The sequence below is a fragment of the Pipistrellus hanaki genome, assembly GCF_964339955.1.
Source record: "Pipistrellus hanaki genome assembly, chromosome: 2".
Lineage (NCBI taxonomy): Eukaryota > Metazoa > Chordata > Mammalia > Chiroptera > Vespertilionidae > Pipistrellus > Pipistrellus hanaki.
In genome coordinates, this window is record NC_140504.1 from 92,213,570 (window position 1) to 92,222,709 (window position 9,140).

Genomic DNA, 9,140 nt, shown 5'->3' on the forward strand with positions numbered 1-9,140 from the left:
CAGATATGACTTAATTCATTTTTAGTTGTCCTCAATGTTCTAAAATAGTGATGTTTGACAGAATTAATATGGTGTTCCAGTTCTCTCTGTTCGACTGGTGTTTATTAAAGATCCCGGAGGCCTTCTTCTCCTCGGGCTATACTTCCTCCATGGACAATACAAGCCACGTGGCAACCAGGCTGCCTTCCTAAGGTCTCCCATTTAACAGATTGCTTTATTATCTATAAACTACCAACAAGGCAGATTACCACTTTATTTCACGTTGATTTTACTTTTCACATCTCTGAACCACAATTCTACTATAGTCTACCTTTTCTTTTACCTTTGGATTTCCAGATTTTTTTGGAGTTTTAACATTCCCTTATTATTTTTATTTTATCATTGCTTTTGTTTCAACTTGGACTTCAAGGAGTCCGAATGGAATTTAAATTCTTGAAGATTTCTTGAATCTCTGGTAACAATGCAGAAAGTCTTTAAGCAATAAGAGCTATCTTGGGACACAAACTGGGAATACCTGTTTTAAATTCTTCTGAATTAGTATCTTTTGGAGAACAGCCCACTCAACTTAATATGTCAGAACTTTCAATTCTAAAGGGAGCATGGATCATTTAAATTGCACTTGCTATTTAATACACAAATATTTGTTCTCTTGGATTGCCGTTTGTAAGCTAGCGCTTCTTAATCATTTTTAGGTCTAGTGGAACCACAAGAGACATGTCAATTTAAGCAAACTTCAGGAGCAATAAACTAACAAAAGACTCTAGGTGGTGGTATAGGTTATTTTTTATCAGGATGTTTTGCTCTTAAAACTCCAAGAGTCATGAGAGCCTTTAGCTTCTTTTACAAACACTTCTTTATTGGGAACTTACAATATTTCAGAGTGTTTAAATTAGTAAAATCCAAGTTTTGCATAGTTCTGAGATACATGCAAGTGGGTCTAAAGCAAGTCTTCCTATAGGTGTAAAATCTGGTTTTCAATTACCTCTTAGGCACTATAGAGAATTTATTTGAGTAAAACCTACTATCCATATCTTCATTTTTTATTTTTCTTCCCTCACATACCTCAGGCACTTTCCGAATTAAGTATGGAAAGGGGTCTTTCCCCATGAGAATGTATGCAACAGACTAGAGTAACAATTCCGCAGCCTGCAGGGTAATAGCTGTTTTGCTGACTGGACCCCTCTTTGTCTCCAGGAACTAATTCCAGGCAGAGAAAAGTTACTATTGGTCATGAAGCCACTAGCCTCTGAACCAGTTAAACCCAATCCCCATTACCTAATGGCTGGGCAAAACCAGTGCAAGTTACTTCGAAGTTGAAAAACATTTCAACATATTACAGGCAGCAACCCACATTAGGTGCCAGGCAGTCGAAGCACCATTTGTTTAAAAAGTCCACTTATTTCAGTCTCTTCAACAAAGGTAGCAAACTGGTAATTAAACGTTGAATGATCACACCAGGAAGATGCCACCCACTTGCTAAGCCTATGATTCACTAATGAGCAGGTTCAATGCAATTCATAACCTTAAAGAATAAACTTCCAAAGCCCTTTACTTCACAGTTGCCCCCCATAATATAAAGAGCATTTATCATATATAACCCGGTTACCTTTTTACTTTGGATACCTATAGACGGTCTCTCTTCCTCTAAAGACAGTTTTTCAGAACAATCTCACATTTAATCATTTACATTACTGGAGACAATCTCCAACTTAGTTGCACCAACTGAGTAAAAATCCTTGTAGCTGGGAACGTCTTAATTCCCCCCCCCCCCCAAACACAATGTCCTATTAAAACAATATTTTAAAAACTCAAAAGTACTTATCATCCTGTACTTTTACTATCTTCAAAACCCAATTTAGTCACTGAGGAGCGAGAAGGTAGAAACTCCAGTAATGCTGAGATCAACATGTGTCACAGACTCCCAGCTTGTTCACCTCTAAGACACAGTAGATTCCTTTGTTCCTTTGGGCTGAACACCAACTGGATTAAAATTTGGAAACTACTTTGGAAAAGATGGGAGAATCTGTAGACTATTTCCAGGGACACCCTTCATAAAACAGCATTCACTGGGACACAGACGGAAGAGGAGAGAAAAGCAGCCTCCCAGGACCCACTGAACGCGAGCCCCGAGCCTGGCTCTGGGTGAAGTGATGTTGGAGGCCGCGGTCCAAGGAGCCTGGCCCCGGGAGGGCAGCGACCAGAACCGAGGACCCGGCCGGGGGCTTCGCTGGAACCCCAGCGCCGTCCCTTCTCCCGCTCGCTCTTCCCGGCCGCGAGCCCCGCGAGCACCGAGCAGGGAAGCGCCGGGAGAGGCGGCGAGCGCGCCCGGAGCCGGGCGGCGGGAGCGGGCGGCGCGGCGAGGAGCGCCCGCGGGGCAGGAGCGCCGCGACCCAGGCCCGGCCGCCCGGCCCGCGCGGCGCTCGGCGGCCGCCCCTCGACCCGGGACCCGCACGGGCGGGCGGCGAGCCCAGGGCAACCGCACAACTTGCCGGCCCCGCCGCCCGGGCCCGAGAGTTCCCGGGAGACGCGGAGCCGGCGGGAGGGGCGGGACTCCCCGGAACGCGGCCCCGCGCCGAGCCCACCCGCCGCCCGCACTCGCTCCCGCCGCCCCGCGGCCCGGCCGCCCCGGCCAGCGCCGCGGGCCGCGCTCCGGCCGCTTCCGGCGCCGCCGCTCCCGGACCCCGCGGCCGCCGCACTCACCCCGGCGCCCGGCTCCGCGCCCGGGCTCAGGCTCCGGCAGGCTCGCTCCGCGGAGGCGCCGCGCCCGACCTCCCCGGCGCCGGCGAGCGTTCTCCTCAGCGCGGCGCGGACGCGAGGCCACAGGCGGGCGTGGGCCGTGCCGTCCCCGCCGCGCCGCCGCCTGCGCTCGGGGCTCTGCTGCAATGCCTGCGCCGCGGCTCCGGCGCCTCGCTCCCGCCGCCGCCCGCCCGCGGCCGCGCTCCGCCCTCCTCGCGGCCCGGCCGGCCCCTCCCCTCGCCTCCACGCCAGGCAGCGCTCCGGCCAAGTTTCTTAACCCTTTTCTCCCCTCCCGCCATTGTCCCCGGGGCGGGGAGCCGCCGGGCCGCGCGGCTCGCGGGGCCGAGGACCCCGGGGTGTGCGGTTCCCCTCCCGCCCCGCCCTCCCGGCGGCGGCGGGGAGCGGGCTGCCTCGCGCCGAGGTCCCCCGGGCTCCCCGCTCGGTCTCGCCGCCCCGGCCGCACGGCGCCTGGACGCGCCCCCCCTCCCCGGGCCCGGGGCGTCTCTCCGGCTACAAAGGCCGCGGGCTCTCTTTGGGGTGCCCCAGGCGGCCCTCCTCCCATTCCACCCCACAACTCGCGTCCCCTGGGCTCCCTCACCCCGACTTCCTCTTCGTAATCTGCGGGTCCTGCTTTAATCTCGGGGACCGGCACCAACTCCCGGTCACTGTGACTCCGCGCCCCGCACGCAGTGGGCGCCCCGGAGTGAACGTGGAGGCACTCGGGGCGGCATCGTGGGGGGAGCCGCGGGGCGCCCGCTCGGCGCCTCGGGCGCACGGAGCCCCGGGGGCAGGGCTCAGGCCGGCGCTTTGTCTGCGCGAAGCTCCCGCGGAGCCTCCCCATCCCGGGGAGAGGGATGTGACCCCACCGGACAGCGGGGTACGGGGCTGCCGCCGCTTTGGCAGCTCCCGCAGCTCCGTCTCCGAATCAGAAACAACAATTACATCACGAGGCCCCGGGCGGCCGCGCTGTGCAGCCTGTGTGTTTGCTGCAGCCGAAGCTTGCAGAACCCGCCTCCGATGTGGGGGGATATGGATTGGTGAAGGGAGAAAGTGGAGGGAGGAGAGAGTCATCCGAAACCATAATTTCTCCGTTCTTATATTTGCTGCTCTAATAGCTTATCCTCAACACAGCTCCCTAGGTTTATTGACACCCCCTGTGTGTTTCCCCAGATATCAGGTTGCTTTTTGACTCTAGCATCTAGCCTTTAGTAACTCGCCATGAAAAAGGTTATCCGAGGAGATGAGTGTCATCGCTGAAATTGCGCTTAATACAAAAATTCAAAGTGCAGCCCATCCTCGCCTTAGCTTTGAAATGGCATGCCCGTGTTAAATAACACACTTATTACACAAAGCAAATGAGCAATGAGGCGCTCCATTCTTGTATGTGGGTTTTCATATCCTTTAGAATTCTATTCTTTGAAAAGAGTTGCTTAGTGACTTTTAAAAAATATTATCCAAATCCTAAAACAGTATTCTATGCCTGTTATGTAATGGCTGTATTGTGTATTTAAAATTTCATTTAACCTTTAAAAATGTGAGAGCTTTGGAATACCTTCATAATCTTAAAAGTGGAAACAATTTTTAAAAAATAAGTAATAAATCCAGCACTGAGCACAGTACTGGGCACCTATCGATAGAACTATTTTGCTGAATGGTAATGGTACATTTTAGAACAATTATTTTATATCATTCTAGTGATTTCAACTGTGCAGAGAGTTGCTATCATATATAGTTTAAACCTCGGTTAATAGCTTATTTGCATATACCACAGTTTGAAATCTCCAGGTAACGTAACAAATCTGCTGTTCTATAATGCATCATTTTCCCAGGATTGATCCAAAGCAAATTGTTCCAGTTACGGCATAATTTAAGAAGTCAAACTCACTTTTATTTTTTTATGCTTTATTTTTATTTATTTATTTTTAAAATTATTATCTATGTACATATTTTAACATTGCCCCCCCTCCCATTTTAAAAACACTTTTTAATTATTAATATTATGCAAAGTTCTAAACTCTATTATAAGTGTTTCTATTTTCTTAAGCAGTTTACTGGACTTCATTCGGCTTTTTCTTAAATATTTAGGGTTAATTTTACTTAAAGTATTGATTGTAGTAGGTTGTAGTAGACTCAACAAATACATCAAGTTCCCATCATCTATTAGGCTCCTTCCTTGGTGTTAGGGATGTTCCCAGGAGGTATGTGAGTTGCAAATCACTGCTTTGAAGGACTCTAGGACACAAGGACCTGGTGATTATCTCTGTCTTGTAGTTTGTCTCTCTCCCCCCCACATGACTAAACCAAAAATCTGTTGTCCTTTGTTGCCAGCATGCCTGCCTCTAACCTCCTCCTCCTCTTCTGATTGGCAGTTTCTAGGCTGGGAATCTAGAGAGTCTCACTTTCCAGAGTTCAATCTAAAGTAAAAATCTGTTCTGTATAAGGGACTTGTGCTCACCAAGAAGTAAGGCCTATGAACCTTAGTGCATAGACTTTGGGACAGATATTTGGACTGCTCAAACGTTGCTTTAAAAGCATTTTTTTTCTTCTTAACTGGTGTTTAGATCATCGAGATTGCTTGTATCTCCTAATAAGTGAATTTACACTTACCTGTCTTGCCCTCCAATACTAGTATTAAGAAGTCCACTGCCATATGCTAGATGACTTAACAAAGTTACTCACCTCTTATTATTTATCTATCTTTTGAGCCTCACGGAAATCTAATTATTGAAATCCTGAGCTTTTTTTGATAGTACATTAATGCTAAATTAAGTGCAAACATTTTACAGAATTCATATTTACTTAATCATGCTAAGTGTAGCCATTTTGTGTTCTTTGTTTTTAAAAAATCAATACCTAAATTTCCTGGCTAGGAGAGTCATTGCAGGGATACTGGGGCATATGTGTAATATAAGATTGCCTATTCAGATATTTGTATTTTGTAATTTGTGTTTTTTTATTTTATTTTTCAATTACAGTTGCTATCTACAATAATATTATTTTAGTTTCAGGTGTTCAACATAGAGGTTAGACATTTATATAACTTAAGAGATCCCCCTGGTAAGTCTAGTACCCACCTGACACCATACAGTTATTACAATATTATTGACTGTATTCCCTATGCAGTATTTTCCATCCCTTTGACTATTTTGTAACTGCCAATTTGTACTTGGCAGTTCCTTTACCTTTTTAACCCAGTGTCCCAACCCTCTCCCAGTAATATGTAGGTATTTTGGAGATAGCTCTCATTTTAACCAATTATGAAGTGGGGGGAAAAATGCCTTTCAGTTTATATACTAAACATGAGTATTTTTATAAACCAAGGATTTCCTTGGGATCACATACTTACAGTGCAGGCTTAATATGTTCATCTACCACAAAGAAGTAGCCTGGGAAAGGTATGTTTATGATGTGCTCCCTGAATCTGTCCTGTTACAGCATTTTTTGTGTCAATTTGTGCCTGGTGTTGACTTGTCTGCATTCCACTCTAAAGGCAAGTACTACAGGCACAGGGTTCATTTCTCTATTGTTCACATTTGCATACTTCTACTACCTATCCCTGTGCTCAGCAAACCATAGGCATTCAGTAGATTTGGGGCAAGATATTGTCATATCCCAGAGGACAGAGTGTTTCTTTTTACTTGGGGTACAGGTGTGAGATGAGGGAATTCAAAGAAAATTTTACTGAGAAAATAATGCTTCAACTGATTACTAAAAGGTAAGAAGAATTTTCCAAGTAGGCAAAGTGGGAAAGTGGTTCTCAGGAGAGGAAAATGTTTAACACTAGAGTGGGGTGAAGTAAACAAAAATATACATTGGGAAGTATTTGAACCCACATTATACACTTTGAACTAGTGACTAATGAACTATGACAACTGACAAAAATATAAATAGGTCAAACTCCAGCATAGTTACACTGATGCAGTCTCAGCCAAAGAAATAAAAATATAAAGCAAAGCCACAAATGTAAGCTGCATATGCACTTTAAACTTTTCCAGTGGTTATATTTATAAAATACAAAGAAAAGGTAAAATTAATTTTAATAACATACTTTATTTAAGCCAATGTATCAAAAGTATTATTTCAAAGTGAACACAACATTAGCTCATTTTCACTAAGTTTTCATACTCCAATGTGGCTTTTACACTTATGGCACATCTCCATTTGGAATATTCGCATTCAAGTGCTCAATGGTTGAATGTGGCTGATGGCTGCAATACTGGACACCAGCTCTAGAGAATGGATGAATTCTTTAATAATGTAGTTTAAAAATTTTAGAGATGAAAATTTAAATCTTGTTAAATTTAAGGTTTCATTTGTTTGTTATCAGTGTTTAGCTATACCATGTTATAAAGATTGCTTTCTTGTGTCTGGGCTTTTATGAAAATTAGAGAATCAGCAAACTTTTCATTTTATGTGCTCTGTAGCCACAATTACTCCTGTCTCTATTAACTGTGGTGGTGGACTGAAATTGTAAACTGGCTTTATGGCAGAAATAAAGCATTTATATTTGGAGTTGAATATGCTTTTAAAAAGTCTTCTCTGGAACACAGAACTACCACTATGCTAGCTCCTATCAAACATATTCCTGGCTCTAGGAGCTCAGGGTTTTGTTCTTTAGTTCTTCCATGTCCAGTTGCTGATGGGCTGTAAAATCTACCCCAGCCTTTGAGGCAGTCACCTGCCTGAAGCTGCGGCAAGTAGGGCGTGCTGCAGTGCCCGAGGATTGAGAAAGGTTTAATAAAGGCCTTTAGACACCCTGTGCAGTTTTTCCTAATGAGATTGGAGCTTTTACTTTCTGGATATCTTGAGTGCCAAGAACTACAATTCTATACTTAAATGAATCCTGAATATGGAATCTTAAAAAATGTCTGAAAATAAAGTGGCCTTTAGGACATAGTATAACTAAGCACCAATAGCTAAAAGAAAGCAGCTGAAAATGTACAACAAAAAGTCAGGTACTTCAAAGAAATGCAAATGTGGACAGTGTCTTCGCATTCCCCAAACAGGAAGTTGTCAAGTATAGTTGAGGAGTCTAAAGGCAAAAAATCCCAGTGAAGGTAAAGAAAACCTGCAGTTTTGATGATGTGTTAGTATGACATGTCTAAATGGTTAAAAGTAACCATTACCTGGAGTACTAATCTCTTTATGTAGAAATGGGTTATATGGATTTCACTTAGCAGCCCTGTCATAAATGAATAGAAATCTTATTTTCATGATTTTATAGACATCCATCCATAAATAAATCAATTGAGTAAAACATGATTCTTTTAGTATTTAGAGATTTTATTCAGACAACCTTCAGCTAAAACATATCTGTTTTCCCAATTATTCAGGGATCTGTAGGGAAAATAGCTATAATGAAACAAAATGTATATTTACCATTTGTATAACTGACACTCAAAAAAATAGACATAGACTCTGACATGTCTGTTTTAGATTTGTTTAGTTTAAGTAACATAAAATTCCTATATAGTCTATATTTTTGTAACGTTTACTAAAATTAGGCATGGGCACACACACACTCACACTCAGGTATACCCCTAAGATTCTACACAATTTAATGAGGAACAAATAGCCTTTACAATAAATGATGCTGTGACAATTGGATATTCACATGGAAGAGAATGAAATTTGAACCATTTTTTGCACTATACACAAAAAATTAAAATGGATTGTAGGCCTAAATGTAAAAACTAAACTACAAACTCTTAGGAGGAAATGTAACAATTAATCTTCATGACCTTGGTTAGGCAAAGCCTTCTTTGATATGACACCAAAAGCACAAGTGACAAAAATGAATAAGTATATTGGACTTAAATTAAAATATTTTGTGTATCAATGGACACTATCAAAAAAAATGAAAAGACAATCCACAGAATGAGAGAAAAAATAGCAAATCATATATCTGTTAAGATGTTTGTATCTAAATATGTAAATAAATTTTATAACTCAATAACAAAAAGCTTGTTAATTTTAAATGAGGCAAGGACCTGAATAGTCGTTTCTCCAAAGAAGATATACATTAAACAAACGGAAAGAAGTTCTATATCATCAACAGGAACCTACAAATCAAAACCACAATGAAAAACCACTTCAAGCTCACTAGAAATGTCTATAATAAAAAAATAAAAAAATAAGAGTAAATGTTGAAAAGAATGTAGAATAGTTAGACCCTCATACACTGCTGGTGAAAAATTTTGAATGTTGTAGCCACCTTGGAAGAAAATCTGGCAGTTCCTCAAAAGGTTACTCAGCAATTCTACTCCAAAGTATATACTCTAAAGAAATGAAAAATTTATCTCCACATGAAAACATATACATTAATGTTCTACCAGTGCTCTTCATAACATTAATAAAGGGCAACAATCCAAATATCCGTCAACTGATGGATGGATAAACAAATG

The 9,140-nt window shown here is 43.1% G+C and overlaps 1 protein-coding gene across 2 annotated transcripts in view; it reads right to left on the reverse strand.

Moving 5' to 3' along the window:
- The window catches only part of NRIP1 (nuclear receptor interacting protein 1), a 95,930-nt gene extending 92,254 nt beyond the window's left edge, over nt 1-3,676 (reverse strand). The window contains exon 1 of one of the 2 annotated variants that reach the window (XM_084875914.1): nt 3,335-3,676. The gene's annotated coding sequence lies outside the window, so the exon portion shown is untranslated. Of the gene's footprint in view, nt 1-2,700; nt 3,035-3,334 lie in introns of those variants that run through there. The other variant, XM_084875915.1, reaches the window with a different exon arrangement.
- Between the last annotated feature and the right edge of the window lie 5,464 nt (nt 3,677-9,140).